We start from the raw sequence: 14269 nt of genomic DNA on the forward strand, positions 1-14269 counted from the left end.
ACCGTATCACCACTGTCTTCATTTCCGATAACTTTGCCCGTAATTGAAATCGTAGATTAACATTCACCTTAATTGGAAAGGGGTGTAACAAGAAAATTTATTCCACATTCTGGTTAATCTGATTCCACAAAACTCATGTAGAGATTAATAACTTATAAAATGTACTTCAGGAACGACAGATACTGAAAGTCTGTTTCTATTTAAAAGTCTCCCTAAATTTTTCTATGTTGTAATGTTACACTATTGTTTCAGAGGATGAAGATTTGGTACCATTAAAATGTTTAAACCTGCTGCAATTGTTTGCACCTGTCATAAGTCAGGAATCTGGTGTTCAGTACTTGTCGTTTGTTAATGCGATTCATAATGTGTTTCTCCGTTTTCTCGTTTTTTATATAGATTAGACTGTTGGTTTTCCCGTTTGAATTGTTTTACACTAGTAATTTTTTGAGTCCCTTTATAGCTTGAAGTTTGGTGTGAGCCAAGGCTCCGTGTTGAAGACCGTACCTTTACCTATAATGGTTTACTTTTATAAACTGTGACTTGGAGTTGTCTCATACCACATCTTTCTATATATCTCACTATACGTAAAACAATGGTCTTTCTTGACATTACAAGCAATCTCTCACTCAACTTCAACCAAAAGACGATTTTTTAGTCGTCAAAACATGTTTGAACTATTTGTCACTACGTCTAGACGTTAAGAAACTATCAATCAATTAAGTGGTCTTTCTGAACATTATAAGCAATCTTCCAGTCAACGAGTCACTTATCCTGTGATTGAAAGTAGAGAAAATACTGCAAAATATTACATTAGATAAACTAAACTGCCATTTAACTAGTACATATGTAATAACGAAAGTTCGTACATGTTAAGTGTTTCTAAGTGATCTTAGTCAAATGTGTTCAGTGAGCATTTCATTGTCCAGTGTACTTCAGTTTAATTTTTTTGTGTAACTTGCAAAATACCAGGTGCTCCGCAGGGCGCAGCTTTATACGACCGCAGAGGTCGAACCCTGAACAGTTGGGGCAAGTATGGACAAAACATTCAAGCGTGATACAGCTCTGAATTTGGATTGTGATCAAATTTTTGACATTACATGTTTTTTTTTACACAAAACAAATGTCAAGATTTTACAAATCAATTAAAGATTTCTTCTTCAAACTTTTTAAATCTAAAATTAAATAGTTGACAGAGCATAGGTTTCTGACACAGAATGAATGTGGTCTAATGAACTTAAAAGTTTTTTTTTTGCCTTTGAGCAATTCACTATGCTGTTGAATATTAATCCTCTCAAAAAAATGTTTGAAGAAATTTTCTTTTTATTTATGAAATCTGAAATGAGAAAAATTTAACCCCCCCCCCTTTTTTTTCACATCCCCGTTTCCATTTTTCCAAAACTGATATCAATTCAAATTTCTAATGGAGTTTGCAACAATAACTACTCTTTTAAATACATCATAAAATATTAAAATGTAAAATAAAGTGCTTGTTATCACTGAATGGTAAAGTTTGGTTGGTAGTAAAAGTGAATATACATTGTTTATTGTATAAAACAATAAAAAAAACTTCATCAGCAACATTTTATATTGGCAAATTTCCAATGAAGTTATTTACATAAAGTTATTGGCAAATAAAAATAGAAAATGACATCATAGTCATGTCTGGCAAATGTCCAACATACATTATCTATAAACATTTTAGATAAGATAAGGAAAAAAAGTTTCATCAGCAACATTTTATATTGGCAAATTTCCAATGAAGTTATTCACATAAAGTTTTGGCAAATAAAAATAGAAAATGACATCATAGTCATGTCTGGCAAACTTCCAACATATATTATCAACTACTATTCTATACAAAGAAAGATAACTCCAATTGAAAATTAATTGCTATTGCACAATATTGTGCAATTAGATATTTCCTGCTATTGTGCAATACTGTGCAATTGAAAATTTCTTGCTATTGCACAATACTTGATATGGACAACTTGAAAACTGGACCCATAATCAAAAATCAAAGTACATGTTTAGATAAAGCATATCAAATAAGCCCAAGAATTTAATTTTTGTTAAAATCAAACTTAGTTTAATTTTGGACCCTTTGGACCTTAATGTAGACCAATTTGAAAACTGGACCAAAAATTAAGAATCTACATACACAGTTAGATTTGGCATATCAAAGAACCCATTTATTCAATTTTTGATGAAATCAAACAAAGTTTAATTTTGGACCCCCATTTGGACCAACTTGAAAACTAGGCCAATAATTAAAAATCTAAGTACATTTTTAAATTCAGCATATCAAAGAACCCCAAGGATTCAATTTTTGTTAAAATCAAACTACGTTTAATTTGGACCCTTTGGACCTTAATGTAGACCAATTTGAAAACGGGACCAAAAATTAAGAATCTACATACACAGTTAGATTCGGCATATCAAAGAACCCCAATTATTCAATTTTTGATGAAATCACACAAAGTTCAATTTTGGACCCTCTGGGCCCCTTATTCCTAAACTGTTGGGACCAAAACTCCCAAAATCAAACCCAACCTTCCTTTTATGGTCAAAAACCTTGTGTTTAAATTTCATAGATTTCTATTTACTTATACTAAAGTTATGGTGCAAAAACCAAAAATAATGCTTATTTGGGCCCCTTTTTGGCCCCTAATTCATAAACTGTTGTGACCTCAACTCCAAAAATCAATCCCACCCTTCCTTTTATAGTCATAAACCTTGTGTTTAAATTTCATTGATTTCTATTTACTTATACTAAAGTTATGGTGCAAAAACCAAAAATAAAGATTATTTGGGCCCCTTTTTGGCCCCTAATTCATAAACTGTTGTGACCTCAACTCCAAAAATCAATCCCAACCTTCCTTTTGTGGTCATAAACCTTGTGTTTAAATTTCATTGATTTCTATTTACTGATACTAAAGTTATAGTGCGAAAACCAAGAATAATGCTTATTTGGGCCCTTTTTTGGCCCTTAATTCCTAAATTGTTGGAACCAAAACTCCCAAAGACAATCCCAACCGTCCTTTTGTGGTCATAAACCTTGTGTCAAATTTCATAGATTTCTATTCACTTAAACTAAAGTTATAGTGCGAAAACCAAGAAAATGCTTATTTGGGCCCTTTTTGGCCCCTAATTCATAAAATGTTAAGACCAAAACTCCCAAAATCAATCCCAACCTTCCTTTTGTGGTCATAAACCTTGTGTTAAAATTTCATTGATTTCTATTCACTTTTACTAAAGTTAGAGTGCGAAAACTAAAAGTATTTGGACGACGACGACGACGACGACGCAGACCCTGTTTTTTATCTTGATTTTGGAATATTTTTACATATTATTCTTATCTTGAGTAACCCCCATATTTTTAGTCATATTTTAGCTGGATCTTTCGTTTTTTAGCAGTTACTGAAATTTTATTTCATTTGACATTTTACCGGGAAACCGCCATTTTTAGCCATTGTTTACCTGGACTACCAAAACTTTTATAAAATTACAGAATACACTGTGGAACATATTTTATTCACTGGATATATATTTTTACTGGAATTTTACACTGTGCCAACCATAATTTTACCTTCGTTCGGATTTATTATTGTGCAGTCAAGATACAAATAGAACTGTTTTCCGACTGTTTAGGTGAGTTTATCTTATCAGAGTCGGAAGACAAGAAGATTTCTTGAAATACAACATGAATCCCAAATACATCATGGGTATCGCTATGGTTTTGTTACTTTTTGGAAAATGGATGGATGAAGAAACAGGAACATCGTCTCTCCAAGATCACTCTTCAAAAAGGTCTGTGTTTGCAACTGTTCTGCAGATACAAAGGTATGTACATCTTTACCTTAACACCACACAACATGGTAGTAAAAAACACTGGAACATCGCTATCATACAAAATCCACCATCTCACCTTTTAATTCGCATTCTTCTGATAATATCAGGAATTGAACAAAACCCAGGCCCTGTTCAAAACAGCTGCGGAATATGTCGTAAATTAGTCAAAAGAAATGACAAAGCAATACAATGTGACGAATGTGATTTATGGATACATACACGTTGTACATCGGTTGACAACACAACGTACACTAAATTACAGAACACAAATGATCAATGGTTCTGCCAAAACTGCGTTGCACCATGCGGAATTTGCTCTGGCAACATACATAACTGTGACCCAGCAATCGAATGTGACCGATGTAAAACATGGATTCATAACTCCTGTGCAATAGTGTCAAATGATGAATATAAAAACATACAAGCAACAAATTGTACATGGATTTGTCCATTATGCGATGAAACAAACTTATCAACATCATACTCAAGTACTTCATCAGGCATAGAAATCAACAATATATATGATACACTCAGAAACAACAAAGAGACACACACATGTAGTAGACACATGTATACCAGTAAGATCACAATGGTTTCCATCAACATCAATGGTTTAAGAGGAAAAAAACTTGAACTGCAAGCATACTTACAAACTGAAAACCCAGACATAGTAGCACTGCAAGAGACCAAAATCAATAACAGCATTGCAACCAATGAATTAATTCCAGACACATTGGGCTATGATATATACCGCAACGACAGAACAGGCAATGGGGGAGGCACAATGTTACTCGTCAAAACACACCTTGACTCAGCACCTGTGAAGATCCTCGAAAATGGATCAGAATCTATTTGGAGCAAAATAGTATTGCAAGGAAAACAGCATTACATAGGAAGCTGGTATAGACCACCTGATGCCCCTTTGGATCAAATACAACTTCTTAAGGACCAAATGGATAAAATCAAGAAACTAGGAAAAGCAAACAAACAACCATGCATTCACATCTTGGGTGATTTTAACTACCGTAAAATAAATTGGCGGACAAAGCTAAATAAAGATACCAACACATGCCTTAATGGTAGTGACGGCCAAGCATTGATAGACATACTAAATGAAGCTAGTGCTGAACAACTCATCCTATTTCCAACCAGGGAAAGTAATACACTAGACCTTTTAATAACAACATTACCAGGGCAGTTCACAGACATCCACTCACCTGATCGGTTGAGCGACCACGACATAGTCATGGGTACTCTGCGATGCACAATACCAAGAAAAATAAGACCAGAAAGGACCTCCTACCAATACTCGAAAGGAAATTACAATCAGATGAGAGATGACTCAAGGGATTTTACCAGAGACAAATACTTCAATGGCCATCAAAATAACAGAAATGTGGAAGAAAACTGGATCATGATAAAAGAATTCATACTAGAAACCACCAAAATAAATGTACCAACTAAAATATTAAAAGGAAAACAGTCAATACCATGGATAAATAAAAACATCAAGACCATGATAAAACGAAAGAACAGAACACATGCCAACTATAAAAGAAACAACAGCATGAGAATAAAACGAAAATGGCAAGAATTAAGACGCACTATTAACAAAGAAATTGAATTAGCCCACAACAACTATGTCAACAACTTAATAGGCGATATAAAACAAGACTCTAAACCCTTTTGGAAATATATCAACAACCAGAAAGCAGACAAACAGGGAATACCACCACTTAAGACTCATGATAATAAGACCGCCGATACAGACCAACAAAAAGCTGAGGCATTGAACACTCAGTTTACAAGTGTATATACAGAGACAAAATATGAATCTGTTCCATACCAAACTCCTCCTGTAGACAAAATGATAAACATCATAGTAACAACAAAGGGTGTAGAAAAAATACTAAAAAATATTAATGCATCAAAAGCGATGGGCCCTGATGGTATACATCCAAGAGTACTTAAAGAACTGGCACCTAACATATCAGAGGTAATGGCTCACTTTTTCCAACAATCCATCAACAGAGGAACCATCCCAGACGAATGGAAAAATGCTAATATATGCCCACTATTCAAAAAGAACGACAGAACCATCCCAAGCAATTACAGACCAGTTTCCCTAACATGTATCACTTGTAAATTACTAGAACACATCATTTGCTCAAACCTAATGCAGCACTTTGAAAAACACAACATCCTAAATAGCCGACAACATGCATTTAGAAGAAGACACAGCTGTGAAACCCAACTTATCAACGTTATACATGACTGGGCAACAGCTATTGATAAAAGGAAACAAACAGATATATTTATTTTGGATTTTGAAAAAGCTTTTGACACCGTACCGCACGAGCTCTTAAAAAGTAAACTTCACAAATATGGCGTGCCCAAAAACATCTTGAATTGGATTGACGCTTTTCTATCTAATAGATCTCAGTGTGTGATAGTAAACGGAGTTAAATCGGAAACATCATCAGTCCTATCAGGAGTTCCTCAAGGAACGGTTCTTGGTCCAATCCTATTTCTGGTCCATATCAACGACATAGCAGATAACGTAACATCAGAAATTAGGCTGTTTGCAGACGACTGTGTATGCTACAGAGAAATTAATACTGAAGATGACTGTGCTGAACTACAGAAGGATATTGATACCCTAGGTAACTGGGCGACAGATTGTGGAATGAGATTTCAACCAGTTAAATGCAACATGATGACATTGAGTCGCAAGAAGAAAACAACATCATTTAAATACACCTTGAAAAATACGGAACTCCAATTTCTAACATCAATAAAATATCTAGGAGTTAACATCACGAATGATCTACACTGGGGTAAGCACATAGAGGAGATATGCAATAAATCTTACAGGACATTAGGTTTACTAAAAAGAAATCTATCCGCATGTCCACTTGAAGTTAAACTCCAGGCCTATAAAGGACTGATACGACCTGTCCTAGAATATGCAAGCACTGCCTGGGACCCACATCAACTATATCTCCAAGACCAACTGGAAAATGTACAAAAAAGAGCGGCTAGGTTTATAACATCAAACTACACTGATTACGAACCAGGAAGTATGACAGCGATTTTAGATCAGCTACAATTACCCTCACTGAAAGACCGTCGTACACAAAACAGATTAATTCTTTTCTGCAAGAATATACATGGTCAAGCAAACTTACCATCTGACCAACTGAAAAAACCATCCCGTACAACCAAGAACATGCACAGTCAACATTTCCTCCGACTTCAAACAAAAACAGACACGTTAAAATACAGTTTTATCCCAAATACCATTAAAGACTGGAACCTACTACCACCGGATATCTTCACCAAAATTCAGACAGCAGAAGAACCAGCTAAAACCTTTAGTGAAATTGTAAAGGGGGCCCAACTTAAGTAAATTACTTGACGCACGCGCGGTGTATTAATATCCTTGGATGTATCACCGTAAACCTATCAAGATCAAGACTACGACGACGACGCCAACGTGATAGCAATATACGACCAAAAAATTAAAATTTTTGCGGTCGTATAATAATAAAAATCTTTATTGCAAGACATGAAACCCTGGCTGTTAAAATGCAAAAATAGTACATTGAATACACAAGTGACAAGAAACATAATACATGATAAATGTTTTAAAACAAGTGAACAGTTGATTATACATTATATTATTAGTGTTTATTTCAGTGGTGGATTTCTTGTTGCTCTCCGTTTTAGGTTTAACAAACAATGATTTGCATTTTGCTCTAAAAATTAATCCTTGAATCAGTTAACATAACTGATATCCGTTTTTTTTTATAGGAGTAACACGACGGGAGTCACATGCAGAACAGGATCTGCTAATCCTTCCGGACCACTTCCGGTTTTTGGTGGGGTTCGTGTTGCTCAGTCGTTGTTTTCCATCGTGTGTTTTTGTTAATGTTTGTGCTTTGTTCTTTTGCTATGGTGTTGTCAGTTTATTTTCGACTAATGAGTTTGAATTTTGCATCGATATCTTTCATCTTTTCAAGTACATAACATCTTCTTATTTCAAGTTCTTTTAAGGGTTAAGCAATAAAGGCTTTTAAACTTTTACATGAACCTAAAACTTTAAACCTGTTAAAAAGTTGCAGTGAAATTCTGCCGAAAGTAAATGGTAGAATACATTAACAACTAATACTGGCTCGATACTAGCCAAAAACACATCTTGACAGATAGACAAATTGACGATTGTGTGTTTCCAAATTTGTTCTCCGAAGAAACAATGAATTAGAATGCTTGTAAGCACTAAAGGATAAAGATTGCTTCAATGTATTAGCGGGAAGTATTGGTTGTAGTTGATTTTAACAGCAATTATAGTCAAAGAAAGATAACTTCAAATTTTCAGATGACTTTAACAACGATATCATTTATATTTTTAGAACAGATATTAGATTCCGGCACCTTGCAAAAGCCTCGGTCACACCTTACCGGATAGCACGAACGGACGCCTAACGGATGAAAATAAAAGTAGTCCGTTGACAAAATTGTTATCCGTTGGGAGTCCGTTGATGTACTGACCGAATAAAACGGACGTGTAACGGATGCATAACGGACACACACCGGATATGCAACGTACGAGAAACGGACACGTACCGGACAGAACGGATGTCGAACATACATCCAATGGACGAGTACCGCATTAAACGGACACCTAACGGAAGCGTACCGGATAAAACGGATGAACAAGATATACGGAAAAATCAAAGGCGACAATAATAAAACATGTAAATCGCATAAATATCCAAAATGTTTCTGTGTTACTGGTTTTGGTTTGTTCTTCAAAATTCCGCCAAAGGGCAGTGTCTGCCCTGAATAAGAACTGCTTGATTGTGAAGACGTGCCTATACTCTAAGATCGATTATGAATAATAAGAATTCATGAACCTTAAGAAATCTGACATACCAATAATTGGCATTTCTGACGCAAAATTTTCAATTGGCATTTATCCGTTTCAGATCCGTTCATCATCCGTTTAATCCGTTATACGTCCGGTAGAAGTCCGTTTCTCATCCGTTAAACAACCAATTTATCCGTTAAACGTCCGGTAGAAGTCCGTTGGTGAATTTATCTTCCAGACCTCCAACGGATGTATAACGGACACGTAACGGATACAAAATGGAAACGAAAAGGACGAGTACCGTACAAAACGGACGCCTAACGGACGTTCAACGGACATTTTATCCGTTGGACGTCCGTTCAAAGTTTTGAACATGCTCAAAATTTTCCACCGGACAGAACGGACGTCGACGGATAAAACGTACGCTTAACGGACATGCAACGGATATGGACGGACGTCTAACGGATAAGAACGGACGTCTAACGGACATGAACGGATTGAAAAAAAGTTATCCGTTAGGCGTCCGTTCGAGCTATCCGGTAAGGTGTGACCGAGGCTAAAGTTATGATTTTTTTCTTGACAAGTGTAACATCATTTTGTTCCTTGAATATATGAGCGTATATTACATCGATAAATTTCTGTATAGAATGTTATGATCGATGCACTATGTTTTGTGTATCAAAATGATAGTGATAGGCCTTGGAAGATTTAGATATCAAGTCAGTCCCATAAGGTTTTGATTGCATTTCAATCTTTACCTAAAAATTACAAGACATAAGTCAAACGAATACCGCAAGAAGGACTACATTACAATGTGCATGGCATATAATACAGGACAATGCAATACACAGGCATTGTACAGAAACCATAAGACATACAAACAATAGAAGTAAAATAGGAAGTGTACAAAAATCAAACAGACAATTAACAGGTAAACGCATGTCTCAGATCATAGGACTGTACAATGTACATGACAGAGAACTGCATGTAAAATATAACAGATAACTTTTGTAGATACTTTTTCGGTTTACAGTTTTTCTTTATTTATATTTATTTATAATTGTTGGAAGCTGGTCAGTGAACTATAGTTGCTTACTTCTAAGTCATTTGGTATCTGGCAGAGTGTTTGGCTCAAGCATACCACAAGCATACCACAAGCATACCACATTGTTTTTACGTTTTTTATATTTCTATCTGAATGTAAATATAAGATTTTCTTCTAAAAGAATTTTTGCTTTTCAAAATATATACATTTCAGATTTCAAATCTTTTTGCTATTATAATTTGGTTAAATAACTAGAGGCTCTAAAGAGCCTGTGTCGCTCACCTTGGTCTATGTGAATATTAAACAAAGGAAGCTGATGGATTCATGACAAAATTGTGTTTTGATGATGGTTTGTACATCTTACTTTAATTAAAAATTGACTATAAAGGACAATAACTCCTTAGGGGTCAATTGACCTATTTGTAAATCTTACTTTTCTTAACATTATTGATGTTTACAGTTTATCTCTATCTATAACTAGAGGGTCCAAGGACCCTGTGTCGCTCACCTGATATTTTTATTTACAATTGTTACATGATAAATGCAACTGTTGTACTGTCGTTTAGTTTCAGAGATATAATACTAAAAAGTGCATTTGAAACCTATGCTTTATTTCAGCCATGTGGGCAGGCAGGGTCATCATACACAGTGGTCCCTGGATATCCTAGTGGTGATTTAAACCAAGTTTGTTTAAATTCAACAGTTGTTTAAGGGGAGAATTTTTGTAAAATTTATCTAACAAGAAATGCAAAGTAATGAGAAAGTTGTGAAGTAGTTTTGTTGTTGCGCAACACCCCCCCCCCCCCCCCCCCCCACTTTGCCAAAAAAACCAAAAAGGTAATAAAAAATTATCATATAAGGGCAATCTATCCTATTAATGATTTCTGCAAAATTCAGTTGATTGTGCAAGGGTTGTATAGCCAGCTGAGGTCGTTAAAAACTCTCTTTCTTTTGTTGTTGCAGATAGATCTTGACCTGATAAGCAATTTTACCACATGTCAGATTTGCTCTAAATGCTTTGGTTTTTGAGTGATAAGCCAAAAACTGCATTTTACCCCTATGTTCTATTTTTAGCCATGGCGGCCATCTTGATTGGTTGGCCAGGTCACCGGACACAATTTAAAAACTAGATACCCCAATGATGATTGTGGCCAAGTTTGGTTTAATTTGGTCCAGTAGTTTCAGAGGAGAAGATTTTTGTAAAAGATAACTAAGATTTACGAAAAATGGTTAAAAATTGACTATAAAGGGCAATAACTCCTAAAGGGGTCAACAGACCATTTTGGTCATGCTGACTTATTTGTAGATCTTACTTAGCTGAACATTTTTGCTGTTTACAGTTTATCTCTATCTATAATAATATTCAAGATAATAACCAAAAACAGCAAAATTTCCTTAAAATTACCAATTCAGGGGCAGCAACCTATCAACAAATTGTCCGATTCATCTCAAAATTTCAGGGCAGATAGATCTTGACCTGATAAACAATTTTACTACATGTCAGATTTGCTCTAAATGCTTCGGTTTTTGAGTGATAAGCCAAAAACTGCATTTTACCCCCTATGTTCTATTTTTAGTCATGGCGGCCATCTTGGTTGGTTGGCCAGATCACCGGACACAATTTTTAATTTAGATACCCCAATGATGATTGTGGCCAAGTTTGGTTTAATTTGGTCCAGTATTTTCAGAGGAGAAGATTTTTGTAAAAGATAACTAAGATTTACGAAAAATGGTTAAAAATTGACTATAAAGGGCAATAACTTCTAAAGGGGTCAACAGACCATTTTGGTCAGGTTGACTTATTTGTAGATCTTACTTTGTTGAACATTTTTGCTGTTCACAGTTTATCTCTATCTATAATAATATTCAAGATAATAACCAAAAACAGCAAAATTTTCTCAAAATTACCAATTCAGGGGCAGCAACCTACCAACGGGTTGTCTGATTCATCTGAAAATTTCAGGGCAGATAGATCTTAACCTGATGAACAATTTTACCCCATGTCAGATTTGCTCTAAATGCTTTGGTTTTTGAGTTATAAGCCAAAAACTGCATTTTACCCCTATGTTCTATTTTTAGCCATGGCGGCCATCTTGGTTGGTTGGGCGGGTCACCGGACACAATTTTTAAACTAGATACCCCAATCGTGATTGTGGCCAAGTTTGGTTTAATTTGGTCCAGTAGTTTCAGAGGAGAAGATTTTTGTAAAAGTTAACGACGGACGACGACGACGGACGACGACGACGGACGACGACGACGGACGACGGACGCCAAGTGATGAGAAAAGCTCACTTGGCCCTTCGGGCCAGGTGAGCTAATAATATTCAAGATAATAACCAAAAACAGCAAAATTTCCTTAAAATTACCAATTCAGGGGCAGCAACCCAACAACAGGTTGTCAGATTCATCTGAAAATTTCAGGGCAGATAGATCTTGACCTGATAAACAATTTTACCCATGTCAGATTTGCTCTAAAGGCTGTGGTTTCAGAGTTATAAGCCAAAATCTACATTTCACCCCTATGTTCTATTTTTAGCCATGGTGGCCATCTTGGTTGGTTGGTTGGCCAGGTCACAGGACACAATTTTTAAACTAGATACCCCAATGATGATTGTGGCCAAGTTTGGTTAAATTTGGCCCAGTAGTTTCAGAGGAGAAGATTTTTGTAAAAGATAACTAAGATTTACGAAAAATGGTTAAAAATTGACTATAAAGGGCAATAACTCCTAAAGAAATCAACAGACCATTTTGGTCTTCTTAACTTATTTGTAGATCTTACTTTGCTGAACATTTTTGCTGTTTAGAGTTTATCTCTATCTATAATAATATTCAAGATAATAACCAAAAACAGCAAAATGTCCTTAAAATTACCAATTCAGGGGCAGCAACCTATCAACGGGTTGTCCAATTCATCTCAAAATTTCAGGGCAGATAGATCTTGACCTGATAAACAATTTTACCCAATGTCAGATTTGCTCTAAATGCTTTGGTTTTTGAGTTATAAGCCAAAAACTGTATTTTACCCCTATGTTGTATTTTTAGCCATGGCGGCCATCTTGGTTGGTTGGCCAGGTCACCGGACACAAATTTTTAACTAGATACCCCAATGATGATTGTGGTCAAGTTTGGTTTAATTTGGCCCAGTAGTTTCAGAGGAGAAGATTTTTGTAAACGATGACTAAGATTTACGAAAAATGGTTAAAAATTGACTATAAAGGGCAATAACTCCTAAAGGGATCAACAGACCATTTTGGTCCTGTTGACTTATTTGTAGATCTTACTTTACTGAACATTTTTGCTGTTTACAGTTTATCTCTATCTATGATAATATTCAAGATAATAACCAAAAACAGCAAAATTTCCTTAAAATTACCAATTCAGGGGCAGCAACCTATCAACGGGTTGTCCGATTCATCTCAAAATTTCAGGGCAGATAGATCTTGACCTGATAAACAATTTTACCCATGTCAGATTTGCTCTAAATGCTTTGGTTTTTGAGTTCTAAGCCAAAAACTGCATTTTACCCCTATGTTCTATTTTAAGCCATGGCGGCCATCTTGGTTGGTTGGCCGGGTCACCGGACACAATTTTTAAACTAGATACCCTAATAATGATTGTGGCCAAGTTTGGTAAAAATTGGCCCAGTAGTTTCGGAGGAGAAGATTTTTGTAAAAGCTAATGACGGACGACGGACAACAGACGCCAGACGCCAAGTGATGAGAAAAGCTCACTTGGCGTTTTGGGCCAGGTGAGCTAATAAAAAGTACTGTAGGATTAAACACCTTTTTAAAGGAATTTATTGGTGTATAAACTCGACCAATTCACTCACAAACAAATAAAAGTCCAAAGGACTTTATGATATGTTTGTGAGTGACTTGGTCCAGTTTATACACCAATAAATTCCTTTAAAAAGCATTTAATCCTTATAATTCTTTGAAATTGGAGATGAAAAAAAAAAAAAAAAAAATTCAACTCGTTACCTCTATCACACATAAATTGTATATTTATGTCATTGAATAGGCCAAGTGCATGAATATATTTGTTGGTAAGCGCAAAAATATGTACCAGTACTCAATGAAATTTGCTATCTAATAAAAAGTTAACTGCAAAAACTCTTATTATTGTTCAATGTTTTTGTGTTTTATTTTATTTAACGATTAACATGCAGTGAAAATAAATTTTGTTAACATCAATGTTATTATCGCTGCCATTTGGTTTACATTGGTTACAAAGGAAGTTTGGTCAACGTCGTCTATCGAAAAATAACTGAGGTCAAGATCAAATACCGGAAGTCCTCTTGACCAATCACATCAACATATTCCCTAATATGCAAATCATATAAGAAATATAAACATGATGTTTAGAAACCAAAAAATTTTCTTTTCTGGAAAACCTGACTGAATGAATTAAGGTCATGGAATAATGGCTTTAATTTTCTATCTCTCTATACACTCAGTGCCCAATGGATCAAGTCATCATAATGTGGCAATAGAATTAACAACAAA

This window comes from Mytilus galloprovincialis, chromosome 2 (assembly GCF_965363235.1).
Source record: "Mytilus galloprovincialis chromosome 2, xbMytGall1.hap1.1, whole genome shotgun sequence".
In the NCBI taxonomy this organism is placed as follows: domain Eukaryota; kingdom Metazoa; phylum Mollusca; class Bivalvia; order Mytilida; family Mytilidae; genus Mytilus; species Mytilus galloprovincialis.